This window comes from Mugil cephalus, chromosome 11 (assembly GCF_022458985.1).
Source record: "Mugil cephalus isolate CIBA_MC_2020 chromosome 11, CIBA_Mcephalus_1.1, whole genome shotgun sequence".
In the NCBI taxonomy this organism is placed as follows: domain Eukaryota; kingdom Metazoa; phylum Chordata; class Actinopteri; order Mugiliformes; family Mugilidae; genus Mugil; species Mugil cephalus.
The window spans coordinates 23,863,571-23,876,451 of NC_061780.1; the positions used below are offsets into that span (position 1 = coordinate 23,863,571).

The following is a 12,881-nucleotide window of genomic DNA, read 5'->3' on the forward strand; positions in this document are numbered from 1 at the left end:
AAAGCGTGATGAAGTGTAAAACAGAGGAGGGAAAATGGAGAAGGAGTAGCCGTGGTCACAAGCTGCCTGTCAGAAAACAGAAGGATCCCTATCGCTTCCCCACATCATCAGCCGGCTATTCTCCCGCAGTCGCACATGACTGATGAGGGAGGCGAAAGAAGTTCAGCTTGTCTTTTCTCTAATCCTCACACTTTTCCGTATGTCAGGAAATGAATGGTCTCTCGCTTAGTATGGTTTTACTCGCGCACACACACACATCTCTCTGCCGCTCAGCCCTGAGCTGAGCTTTTATCATCTCCTCGTAAGTATCAGCGGTAAAATTGCTTAATTAAAGCATGAATGTTTAATAAACCCTCGGGCTCCTCGAGGAGGAACCTGAGACGGGTTCCGTCTACTGGCGAGCAGCCTCCGGGAAGGAGACGGACGATTCCTCAAGTCGTTTCCCGCTGACTTTAAACGGGACGGAGTTGTTTGACAGAGAAGAGGCGGAGCTTTGAAAGGTCAGGACCTGCCCTGAACCTTAAAAGGTCGCTCACTCCCCTGGTGTTTTATGCTTCTGGGCTAAAACTGGAACCTTCCATTGCCTTTAGGTACAGACCTGCCACAAACCCTCCTGGCAGCTCCAGGCCGAATGGGCTAAATGATAAAATGTAAAGCTGGTAGAGTTTTACTTGGGGTAGTAATTTGTAATAATACCTTAGGAATCGGCCATAATTTGTTAAGTAAAAACTACACTGCAAACAACCTGCCCTCTTTCTCATAACACAGAAGGTCCTGTGTTAATATTAATCCCGTGTGAATCAGCTTATTTACACCGATCAGCCACAACATTAAAACCATGGACAGGAGAAGTTGATCACATTGACCATATTGGGACAATTCAGTGTTCTGCTGGGAAACTTTACTTTTGGACCTGGCATTCATTCATTCATTCATTCATTCATTCATGTGGATGTTACTCAGTGTGTTTTCATGCACAGCTTCATAGAGCTATGCTCAAAATTCGACTTTCTGAATGTGGTCCGTGTCTCACTTTACAAATAACTGATGTGAACATATTCTCCTCCTCCACACTAGGTGGCGATATGTGTCTTTTCAGCTGGTTGATACGGCCCACTTTCCGTTTGACCTATTACATCGTATAATAAACGAGGCGTTCACGCGGCATACTGGCAGTCAAACAACAACAGTACAGCTTCTTTAATCCTGTACGTAATGTGCGCGCTACTTCTTTCCCCTCGGGTGGTTCTTCTCCAGGTGTAGGTACCAGATCAGCTCGGGTGAGCATCCGGCGCTTCCCTGTGACGTCACATAGTCATTAAGGATGGTGACGTCACGTTTTATAATTGGTTGGACAACAGGAAGAAGTGGAAGAGAGTCTAGCAGTTTTAGTGGTTAGTGGTTGTTATCGAGGCTGTGTTATTATTTAATCTTTTCCAGGATAAAATCTTGTTAGTGCCTACTATACAAATGTCTTCCAAAAAAAAACAAAAAAAAAAACACTGCATCATGCTACACCGGCACCGCTCTCACCCAGACTAAACCCACGAGTGTCACATGGTCTGCGACATGTAACCATAGTCCGTCTGGAAGCGACTCTGCAGACGTTCCTCCTCATTAGAGACATTCAAGTCTGAGGAACCATGCGGCTCGTTTGGGCTTTTCTCCTGTAACGTCCACGTCTTTACATGAATGGATAGAGGAGAGCGTCAGCGTGGCAATGATACAAGAAAATGGGCACTTAAGAGCCTCTGTAATATAAAAATAAACTTCTTATTTCATTTTATTTTTACCTCTCTCTTTCTCTTCATTCATGTGAGACAAACTTTTGTATCAGAGTTCAAACTGAAACCACTTAAGAGGTGACCCTCGCTGGAAAGCCTTCCATTTCACAGGGCCTGACACCAGAAAATGACAGCTGCTGATGTATTAGATCCAATTAAAAAACCCGAAGTCCAATTAAAATCCTCTGCAGACGTGTAAGGCAACCCTCACCAGCATCGTCACCGGCTCCATTCGACCGAGTCAGTGAGAAAACTGCTAAAACAGACACAGGACAGGAGCTGGTAGTTGATTTGTTAAAGTGCTTGAGTTAGTTTCCTGTGCGTGGTGTCTATATTCTGCTTCGGCTCGCTCAAAATGCATCAGTTAAATCAATATTAGGTTAAATCTTGAAACAAGAGCAAAGTAAGAATAAGTAAGAATATCATCCGCTACCGATTAAAGTCTTAAAAGATGTAATTAAACCATGTGAAACGTTTATTTAAGCATTATTAGCTTAATATATTAACAGATGAGACAATTTAATTCTGGACGTCGCCATTATGTTGCTTTCAAATGCTTCTGGAAATATCAGCGCCGATGGCTAAATTAAGATTAAATGTGACGGTGTAAAGTGCGATTTTGGATTTATAACATATATGAAATACAGACAAAAACAACTCACAGCAATAACCGCAGCTCACCCAAGAGATGAAATAAAAATAAAATAATGAAGCAGCAGCTGAGAAAACATAGCATAAATCCAGAAAAAAAAAAAAAACAGGAAAATAAAACCAGCAACCGTGAACATAAAACACGCAGCATCACATTAGTCTTACGAGGCGCCCACGCATTTATCCGTCGCACATAAACCCTCCGAACAAATGGCATCTTTTATTACGCGGGGTTTGGAGCCCCGATGCAGACGGCCCGCCCACATCTTGGTTGGGACTCTGCACTTTCCGCCAGGAGGTAGAAGCTTGAACTCGGAGTGCGGGGGACGTGAGCGGGGCCTGACATACATTTAATACACGGGCCAAATTGGGATTACGGCTGAAATGAGAAAGCAGTGACACCGTAGAGGATGATACTCGCTCAGCCCAGACGTTATGTTGCACAGTCTTTAACCCATACGTTAGTTTGGGTTTGTTCACTTTACTATTTCAACCAACTGTTTTTCCTTTTAACCTGAAACTAATCACAGCACAGCTCAGTACAAAAATAACGCCTGCCTGTAAAATAAGTCGCAGTCTGTCAAAATAAAAGCTACTAAAAGCTGAGAAGCTGTTATTTTCCCCCGTGATCTTCTTGCGGCTTCCTCAGCGCGGTATCAGGGTATAGAAAGCCGTATGGTTCCTGTGATGTTAAACTCCACAGCGGTGGCTGCAGGCTCGCCCGTCTCAAAGACGGGATCAGGCAGCTCGCGATACACCGCGATGAGAGCGGTGAGGATGTTAAACGTTTGACGCCGCTCCATCCTCTGAAAAAGTTGTGCAGAACACGGAGGCTCCGTGTCGAACTCTTTTCACTTTGTTTTGTCGAGGAGTGAACGGACGAACAGAATAACTGTTCATCTGTGGGAGATAATATTTTGGCTCAGGTCATTTTTTTACCACCGTGCCCTGCGGACTTTTCAAAAGACACATCATCGCTACCCCGGTGACCAGACGCTACGCTATGAATGCAAACTGTTCAGACCAAGTCTTCCTAAATTTCCAGGTGTATTTGGGTTTGGACACTGACAATAGCTAAGCCAGGGCTCCGAAGGTGGAGCAGACTGTCTGCAAACCAGAGGGTCAGCGACGCAGCAGCTGAATCCCAAGTTGTTCCCCCCAAACAAGGACAGATGTGTTAGTGCATTGACTGCATGGCCACATACTGTATAACACCTGCACAAATGTTCCTTCGATTTCTATAACCTAAACTGTCCTCTGGAGGGTTGCAGTGGGACTGGAGTCTATCTCGGCTGTTATTGGGCGTGAGTTGGTGAACTAATGTGCCCAGAGAGAACCTACACAGACGTGGGATTAATAATAAGGTTTGAGGGCAGTGCAAACTGCAAAGCTCTTTGTTTCTTTAGCAGAAGTGGAAGGCAGTGGGGAACAGCCTTGTGCTCGTGTAACAATTAAATTCTACACGCATGCTTTAGTTAGATGTATGTATGTATGATACACTTATGTTTATCTAATTCCTCCTGATCCTCTCTCATTTCCTTTCTCTACCCAACTGGACTCAAGCAGTTAAGGTTCTACTCAAGGATTAGTTCTGTTAAAGGGAGAACTTCTTCCTTTGTGCTTGCTCTAAGGGTTTCAGGCTGGGTTCTGATGGGTTTTCTGATTCAATTTCAATTGGTATTGATGTCTGTGAAGGTTCTCAGTCATCCTAGTCATGGTCTATCCAAATAAATGTTTAAAAAGGCAACTGGACCACTCATCCAAGTAGTGGATTGAAACTGGAATACCAGCCATACCTGGCTTCACTGGGTATGTTTAACCAGGCTGCTTTGACTTGGTCGAAAATAAATGCGGTGCTCTAATAATTAGACTAATCATTTAAGGGCTAAATAATTTGCTAATTGTCGCCCGCGCCCCACCTCAATATGAAACCTTCCCAAACCGCCCGCGAGGTTCCCTGCAGGCGCATCGACCTCTACACAGGCAGAGAGCATCTTCCTGCCATCTCTCTTCAGCTTGTTCCTGCCCACACAGGCGCCCCCAGTAGCGAACACCACACCTCGCGCCCTCTCTTCTCGCACACACACACATGCACTAAATCAGCTTTATTCTCAGTCAGCCACCCACACTCAGTCACGAGGGGCCGTGCGTGGTTGCTCCGGTGTGTGTGCCATTTTCTGGTGTGACATTTCGCCGTGTGTGTGTGTGTGCGTGTGTGTGTGCGTGTGCGTGTGCACGGGCAAACCGGCATCCACGCACAGGGGAGTGAAGAGGAGGAGCTAATGCATTAGCCTTGCTTTAGGATCCCTCATTGCTCCTTATGGAGGCGGCTTGGAAATCCCTTAGTTTAGCAACAATGCGCTCCAGCCACGCAGAGCAGAGGCTTGCAGGGAGAGACGCAGCGCTCACATTCATCTTCCTCTGCCAGCAGCTGGAGCAGAGACATGAGGGTTTTCTTCGTTGCTTCTTTCACACGAGTCGTCACTGTTTAGTTGTTTTTTCTTCAGCTGTCCACATCACTCAGAATATATCGGACGGCTGTGACCGACATCGTGCGACATCAAACACATGAAGCTAAAAAAAAAAAAAGCTCCATGGTCCCGGAGGAACGCCCTCTCATCTCACTATGCACCGCGCCTGATATGATCTTTGACCTTTAGCGTAAGTGTGATTTCCCCTGTTGCACACGAGGCTAAGGGAAATAATCCATCTTCATCGGGGCTATTAAGCGAGCAGCTGTCCCGTTAGCTGACCCCAGTGAATGATGGATACCTGTGTGAACATCTGTGATAAGGATAAGGAGCTTACACAGGGAGTCCTCCCGTCTTAACAGGTGCATTAAATGTAACGGGAGAGTGAGGGAAATACCAGCCGCGCGTTGTTTGTGCACATGATCAAATGAACGACACTGATGTTCTTGTTGCGCGCTAACTACACACGCTGATCAGGTCACTGTGGCTAAATGAGTCTGTATTTTCCATGTACTCTACCTGTGTGATGTGAGCTTTGAGTAGCCAGAATAAGGCTGCAGTTGCTCCATTGAGCCTCCAGATGGCACTATTCTTTTGTGGGCACTAAAGTTCTTGGGGAGACAGCGGAGAGGGACAACGGGAAGCCATATTGTTATATCCGTTTTGCACCAAATATGTAGCGTTAATAATTTTTCAGGCATCAGATGCACCCAGGTTCTAAGTTTTGTTTGCAAATATGACCGTATTTGTTGGACGTCGACAGATTTGTGAAGAGTTGTTTCAACGTGTTTGATTTACTGGCAAGAAATGATTTTGACTCATGGAATATCACTGCTGTTCAATCTGCTGTTTTTTTTTTTTTTTTTTTTGTGATTCACTGAGAACGCAAAATGTTAATGTGCAGAACACTGTGACATTTGGACCTGATATGTAAATATCTGCTCTGTTTAATGAGGAAGAGCCACGACAGTTATTTCTGTACAGTGTTTCAGCTTTTATGTTGTACTCTAGTCCTGTTTTACATATAACAACAATAACAACATGGACGCCTCCTAGAAGACGGATGAGAGAGTCCAGTGGGTTGCTGCAGCAAACTAGTGTGTGGAAATACTTCAAGATGAAGTCCGTACTACCATGACATGTCAGTCCTGAAATACAACTAAAGTACTACTGCATCTGAAAATGCATCTGCTAACGCTAGCAGAGGATTGGTCCGAATCCTCTGGACATCAGTCGGTAACAACTTCACCAAACGTCCTGTGATGAGAAGAGAGAAGGAAGCTGCACATCAACTATTTGATAAAGTTATTAGACCTTTAGCTGCAGTACACGGAGAAGTCTTCATAGAAATACCTGGTTATGTCGTACTGTTATATGCTACTGATGGTGCTGTGGTGCAGCCTGTTTTTATACAGACTATACATATCTGCAGCTCACAGTATGTAGCACATGAGCTGTCTGTTCTCAGCGTATAGATTCAGGTCAAGAATATAGATTTCATTGCTGCAGAGCATAACTTTACTACTGTGTTTATATTAGTGACATCATCAGAGACTAGTCGGTGTCACTTTTATCACATAACAGTCGACTTTAAAAATTCAAAACCTGTGCAACCCCTGTTTTGTATCCACACTGAAGACTGTACTATAGATACCAGGAGTCTTTAGGGTATTTAAACGTAATCCAGAATAAAGAAACCAGTGGTATTTTTGTGTCCTGTGCCTGCTTCATTTCACCAGGTTACATATACATGAGACACATGAGATCGAGTACCCTGTTTTACAGTAGGCCAGCTGGATAGCAGGCAGGGGGTGGTCATAATGCTTTGCCTCATTAACATATATATACTATATCAAGCTGATGCACAAACACACACACACACACGTCAGTTAGTCATATCTTTTTAACAGCTGAGTCACTGTCGCCTCGGTGCGTGTGACACTCGTTTCAGTCAGGAATCTTGGTTTGAGAAAACCGGGAAACAACAAGACGAGAAGAGCCGAGGAGGAAAAAAGGATTTTGGCTCCATCGTGTTACAGATATGTTCCCCAGGGTTCAACATGATGATAGAATAGAAATATACACACAGAGTGGTGAGTTGGCAGTTCTTGTCAAAGGCAGAACAGACAAGACAAGACCGGATCTTTTTTTTTTTTTTTTTTTTTTTCGCTTCTTCAAGCACCAGTAACAGTGATGGACAAAACAGACAGACAGCACAGACAGTTCACTCCATCACTTCACTTCCTACATGTGCTCATCCTGGATCCTGTCATATCAAATCTAATCCCAGATAAAAGCTCTGTCTTTGCGTGGGACGTCTAAATATTTACTACCTTCAGACAATTAGCCAACAATTGCTCCACTATAAGAATTAAAACACAACACGTGGGCATGACATAAGCCAATCAAGATAGAGCTTTAGAATAATGTGTGTTTGTATCAGATCAGATTAGGCATAACATTATGACCACCTTCCTAATAGTGTGTAGGTCTCCCTTGGTCCTTCTGAGCGTGTCCTGTGGTGTCTGGCAACAGGATGTTGTTAGTGGGGGTGGGGGTGGGGTGGGGTGGGGTGGGGGGGCTTGAGATCCTATAGGTTGAGGGGAGGGGCCTCTGTGGATGATCCCACAGATCCTTAATTAGACCTACTGAATGTGGAGGCCAGGTAAACACCTTGTGCTGTTGTTCCTTAAACCATTTTTGTGTGTCTGTGTCAGGGCTGCATCCTGCTGGGGTGTCATTGCTATGGGGTGGGGGGTCCCTTGTCTGGTCTAGGCGGGTGCGACATGTCTAAGTAACATCCACACAAATTAATGCCAGGTCCAAATGTTCCACTAAATTGTCAGAAGGTGATCAAAGTTATTCACATCTCCGGTCAGTGGTCATAATGTTGTGGCTGATCGGCGTAGATTAAAAACTGACCAATGCTTTTAGGACGAACGCTATTAACACAATATACAATTACTATGAAACTAGCCGACAGTTACTGGAAATTAAGGAAGGTCACTTATAGCACAGGTAATTGCATTTTATTCATTTTATTTTGTTTATTTTTGTGTTGTTTTTTTTTGCCTTGGTGTTGTAATGATGACCTGACCCCAGGAAGAGTAGTTGAATAGTAGGAAGTCACTTAGGTAGTGACTAATAGGGATCCAAATAAATAAATAGATAAAGCAGCAGAGAGTGGGATGTGATGGTAGTTTTGCTTCTTGACACCATTTGTAGCAATTTGTGTAATGTCTCGTTTGTGTCTTGTGGCATATTCCATGAGGAAATGACAGGACAGAGCCAGTGAATTCGGGTTTGACATTCTCATTTATGTGATCTGTACTCTGTGTCCCGTGCTGTGCTGCAGAGAATATTCCACACTGAAAACCCAGGTCAGAGTAGATTTCAGACGTGGAGATTTGCAGCGAGGTGACAATGCCAGTGGCTGAGCTTCCTCCTTTCACATGTCTCCCATCAGAGGAGCTTTGAGTCCGTGTCACCGCGCCCTTGTTTGGTTATTTTCCAGCTTCTCTGCTTCATAATAAATACTTCACACTTCAAAAACCACCGCGGAGCTGGAAGTGAGAGCTCCTCGCGTGAAGGGCCGAGGTCGCGACTGAAACGATCCCGCGGCGTCGTGGTCGCGTCCGCCGTCCCCTCACCTTCAGCTCACTTTCTCTGGCACTTTCTCGGTCGTGTCTCTTTTGTTAAAACTGAGTCATGTACTTTCTCAGCTCCACACATCTCCCTGATCCATCCTTTAATCACTCACAGCCTCCCCTGCTGTCCACTGAGGGATAACAAATGAATCCTTTCATGCTCCGCGCCACACGTCAGACCACATCCCCGCACACGCAGCCACGCTTTGGAGGTCCACCAACGTGGCTTATCATCCAAAATATATCTGCGTCGGATTTTTTTTTTTGTTTTACGTCAGATGGAAATAGTTTCTGCCTTCTGTGTCGAACGCTTTGTGATTGGACGCTGCCACAGAATGACTGTGTGGAGTCCTTCACCTTCAGCTCGCTTTGTTGGCATCGGCTGGCGCTCCTTCCGTCGCGTCTCTTTTGTTCAAACTGAGTCATGTGCTTTCTCATCTCCTCACATCTCCGCGAAACATCCTTTAATCGCTCAGCGACTCCCCTGCTGTCCACCGAGGGCCAACGGATGAATCCTTTTCACGCTCCGCGCCCGGCGTCGTGACACGACTCGCACGCCGTCCACGCGCTCGCCGCCAACCGCAGCTACACGCGGCCAGATTCTGGACGACACCTCCGCGCAACGTTTAGCGCGCTTGCCCCTGCAAAGACCCCCCGCAATTACTTCGTCCCGAACCTTTGACTTTCACCATTTGAATGTCGAAACGTTCCAAAAATAACCGCGGCCCTCTCATCTTAAAGGTCGAAGACTTCACACGCGGCGCAGGAGTCCACACAGCGAGCCGCGGACGGGGAATAACACCAACTGGTGCTGCACTGTTTAAGCGTATTAACAAACACTTTCCTCTTCAGAATGACACGTTTTCATTATCTGAAGCAGCTCACTGCTAATATTCAGTGATTAATTGGAGACACATTTGCTTTTGTGTCTACAAGGACACACACAAAAAAAAAAACTCCTCACTGAGAGAGGAGGGATATTTATTAAAACACACAGACGACGTTGCACCTTTTGAGTTTGATCCAAGGGTCACGTCAGAATCAGCGCAGGTTAAAAGCTTCCTATCGATGTTCTTATTGACAGAGTAAAGCAGACAAACAGCCGCATCTGCATTGCCAGGGGTCGAACACGCTCGTCTGAACGCATTCAAATTTGGAAATTAAAATCAGAAAGGTGATATTGACTTAATCTGGCTGCACGTCAATATGTCATTTCACCCTCACGCCCAGGTTTCAGACCGGGCTGCATCTGGCCCCGGTGAAAAGTCGATATATTGACGAGGAAGATGCACAAATAATAACATCCCCTTTTTACGCAGGTTAATATTTCCGTCAATGGTAGACTTCTTAACAGTGATTAATGGATTCTCGATAATCGCTGCGGCGCCTGTCAGGACTTTGAGAGGAAGGACGAACCGTGAAGCCATCCACCGCGACACGAGGAACCTGAGTCGATACGGAGCATGTTTCGTATCGTTCCGATAGCTTGAGATTTTAGTTTGAAACAGAAAAGAAAAGCGCTGCGGGAGAAATCCCCGTCGAATGAGCTAGTTTCAGGCCATTAGTGTCCCCACACCAGACACGCTGAGGAGAACAGGGGCGCAGAGATGACAAAGACGTCCATTACTGTTCGCCTGAGTCTGTGCTGAGCTGCTGCCCACATCTGCTGAACGTTCGGTGATTGATGGCTGCTCTCCCCTGAAGAATAAGCAGTTCAACCTTACAGGCGGAATAAAAAATAAAAGAATGGAGGCGTCATCTACATAGCTGGTGGTTTGGATAAAATAATAACGTAAAGTACATCAACACTGACACAAAAATGGTCGAGACTGATCATAGAGTCTATATTTCTTCTATCACCGTGATGAAAGTTAACAATCACAGGTCTTGTATCAACCAAACATAACATCGATGGGATGAATACATCATCTACGAGGGTGTTTGGGTTCAGTCATGGGGTGCAACAAAATAAATAAAATAAGGTTAGATAAGACTCTTGAAACTACTGTTAAATTTAACTCCGAGACATCGACATTAATTGCATCTGTGCTTTCCCACGTGATCGTCGTCCACCCACGGAGAGACTTCCTCCAACCTTCACCTTCCGCCTCGACGCATAATAGGTAGCCTGCGCAAGGAACATTAGCACTGGCTGCAAAATGTAAATATGATTTGCAACACTTTGCCCGGAGACACTGTCTGCAGTTCATGCACCAGCTAACAACTAGGGAGGTTTAATATCATTTTTTTTTTCTGTCCTCTCATTAAAAAGCTTCCAAAGGGCAAAGACGAGCAAATAAGTGTTTTTTTTTTGTTCGTTTGCATTTGTGTTTTGGTTAACTTGCACGCTCAGGGCACATGGGGGCCATGTGAGGATAACAGGTGGTTTAGACTTCTGCGGTAAATACACGTGCGTGTACCTGACCAGAAATGTAACCACGTGTCGCGGTGATGCAGAGGTACAAGCGCGTTTCCGGCTGCTACATTTGGGCAACTCGCCTTCAGTGAAATTTTGGCAAAACCTCAAAGAAAACTTAATCCGACTGGCAAAAAAAAAAAAAAAAAAAAAAGACACTGGGGTTTGGGAGTCGCTTTTTCCTGAGTGAGCCAGTACAAGAATAAATGGCTCACACCAGCGTTCACTATGTACGTGAGTTACGGCGCCTTAAGTCCCAAAATCACATCCAACAACGTCTGAGACGCCGTCTGGCTGATCTCAGCAAACAGACTTCCTGTTAGACACGCAACCAACAAATGTCCAACGATCAGCTGCGATGAGGATGAACAAAAGCATCTTTTGCTCGACTTCCTCTACCCTGGACCTTTTTAAATGCACACTCTTACGCATAAACTATGGTATAAAATATGTTTGACCTCCTCTGTGTGATTTGTATAGAAAAAGGAATGGTAGAGGAACTTAGAACATTCCAATTTTGTGAAACTATTTGTAGTTTTAAGGTAAATTGCTGAATCTGAATACAGCTGCTTAAAAAGGCAAAGCTCCCAAACTCCCGATAAGCAGCCAAACCTCTGAAAACCCCCCCCGATCGCCCCCGTCAGCCGCACACAAGCAGAGCCTGAGCACTGACAGCAGGTCTAACCCCTCCATCTGGTGCAGGGCGGGACCTCCTCGTCTCTCTGCAGACAGGGGGGTTGAAGGAGACCAGGACCTGTGAACTAATGGGAACCGAAAAGTCCTGATACCAAACAGGTCCAACTGTGCGTCGCTTGACCCAAAAAACAACCATCTATCCTCATCAAGCGGGCCCACCTCAAAGAGCCCCCCCCTCCGAGCGCTCGTCAGCCTCTTCGCTCTCCTCTATTCCCTCCTCCCGCCCTCTCTCCTATCTGTATCTATTGTCTTTCCTCCATCCATCACTCACAAGCGTCGCCCTTCCACTCCTCCACTCGCCACACAGCGGGCCATAACCGCTTGGCTCTCCGACCTATTTCCACACAGAATCCATTACGTCTCCCCGGCCTCTCTTTATCTTCATCCACCAATTCAATCCATCCAGTCGCCCATCCGGCCAAATATTCTCCGACTGTTTGCCTCTTCCATTTCGGCCGATCGCTGGGGTTCCGTGGCCGCGCTCTCACTCACCCTGAACCTGGGATCATCATCTAGGAGACGCTTCGCCTGCGTGGGCTGAAGCACATCGAGGGAGAAAAGCCGTAACGTGTCCTTCGCTTTTTATCTCGACATAAGCCGACGGTGGATGGTATATTTCTATTTTATTTTTCACACCTTGAGGCACAAGCAGCCCACACCCCGCTGTCGTGCACCATAAGCGGGATTACATAAGTGTGATAACTAGCGATGAGGAGGCCGGGGCGGCGAGGGGATATTAGCTGCTTTGGAGACTGGAGGAGGAGGAGGAGGAGGATGAGGCAGGACGGACCCACCGCAACATCTCCTCTGCTCGGTTGGCTTCCCACGACTGGCTCAGTATCAGCCCACTATCAGCCCAGGGAGGGAAAGATGGGGAGGCAGCGACGGCGGCTCGGAGGAGACAGATGAGGAGGAGGAGGAGGAGGAGGAGGAAGGCGCTGACTGAGACAGTGAGACTACAGGCTGATTAGAGGAGGCGACTGAGAGAAGGAGAGGATGGAAGGAGGGAGAGATAGATGGGGGAGAGGTTGGGGGGGGAGAGAAAGGGGAGCCGAGAAAATGCTCCAACCCCAGGGCCACAGTCCTGACGAAGCCAGGATAGAGATGTCAGGCCATATCCTGTCTGCCGAGGGAAAGGGAGGGGAGCCGGGATCAAGCAGCAGACAATTAGACTTCAAGCCACAGGCCCTTACCCCGTCGTATTTCTGCCGTTCCC

At 46.3% G+C, this 12,881-nt stretch overlaps 1 protein-coding gene across 12 annotated transcripts in view; it reads right to left on the reverse strand.

Moving 5' to 3' along the window:
• Nucleotides 1–12,881, reverse strand: part of adgrb1a (adhesion G protein-coupled receptor B1a) — a 160,671-nt gene that overhangs the window by 100,872 nt on the left and 46,918 nt on the right. The window lies entirely within an intron of this gene.